Genomic DNA, 1,254 nt, shown 5'->3' with positions numbered 1-1,254 from the left:
TTTAAGTTAATTTTATAGTTTTGTGATATTAATGATGCTAATGTATTGATATTTTTCTAATTTTGATTTAAGTTTGCTTGTTTAGCGTCGTCACAGTTGCTAGGTGACAAGACGTACGCCAGGGTAAGGAGAGGAGGCTAGACCGTCCAAATTCACAGCCTCTTTTTTTCCGGTCTTCCCGGTCTAGCAAGGACCCGGCCCGCCGCAACCGGGTAGTCTGGGTCCTCCGGAGGACCCAGCCTGTCGTTTTGGACACAGCCAATGTTATTATGACCCCCGCACGCGAAGTGTAAGTGGGAGTCATATTGTTTTCGTAATGTTTTTTTTTTTATTTGTTTTGTTTTGTTTTTGTTTTTTCAGTGATCTTTGGTCAACCGTAGCACAAAAACAGCTGCACCAATCAACATGAAATTAGTCAGGACTGTAGATGAGTCTGACCTACACTGCTCCAGCCAATGGTTTTATGATAGACCCCATATTTGAGGAGGGGGCTCCTTTCAAAGAGCGGGGGTGTCAGGACATGCAAAAATGCGTATAACTCAGAAACTGTTCAACATAGAAGCTTCAGATTTATTTTGTGGTTTAGCTCTGATGAGGTGCTATCCATCAGGTCAAGCAATCAGTGCCCCCCCAAAAAAGGAAGACCCCACCCAAACCACTACGATTTTGGGATACACTTCGTAGAGTGACATTTATTAGGAATAAAGACTTCTGGTGCATTTGCGCGTGCGGGGGTCATTGTGTTACCACTATGCGGTATCTAGTTTTAGCTCTGTCAGGACTTTCCAGTTTTATATGACCCTTCACCAAGTGATTACTAAAAAAGGCAGCTTTATTGGAATTTGTTGGTGCTAGGGTGAAGTTATCCGGTAAGTTTTTCCTCATAAAACTGTATCTTGGCGTGCGTTTGTTGTTCAATATCATTAGCCTCGCAAGATTTGTTTAGTTTACACGTCCATAATGCACAAAACCCTTTTTTGGCGGACCACCAATAACCTTTACAAAAGGCAGTAGAAGAACCAATCAGATTTTTGAAGACAAGCGACCCGAGAATGCGATTCACAACGGTGCCATCGCTTTCACGTCCCGTGTGTTGGGTTTCACCCTGGTTGTGATGACAGCCGTTAATCACTGTCGTTTGTCGCTCCCCGTGTGTTGAGCCCTTTATATGCAGTAGGGCTGCCACAAACGATTATTTTTATAATCGATTTATCACAGATTATTTATTCGATTAGTCGACTAATCAGATCATAC

Source organism: Austrofundulus limnaeus, unplaced genomic scaffold (assembly GCF_001266775.1).
Source record: "Austrofundulus limnaeus strain Quisiro unplaced genomic scaffold, Austrofundulus_limnaeus-1.0 Scaffold383, whole genome shotgun sequence".
NCBI lineage: Eukaryota > Metazoa > Chordata > Actinopteri > Cyprinodontiformes > Rivulidae > Austrofundulus > Austrofundulus limnaeus.
The sequence above is the reverse complement of the archived record's forward strand: the minus strand, read 5'-3'. Positions refer to the sequence as shown.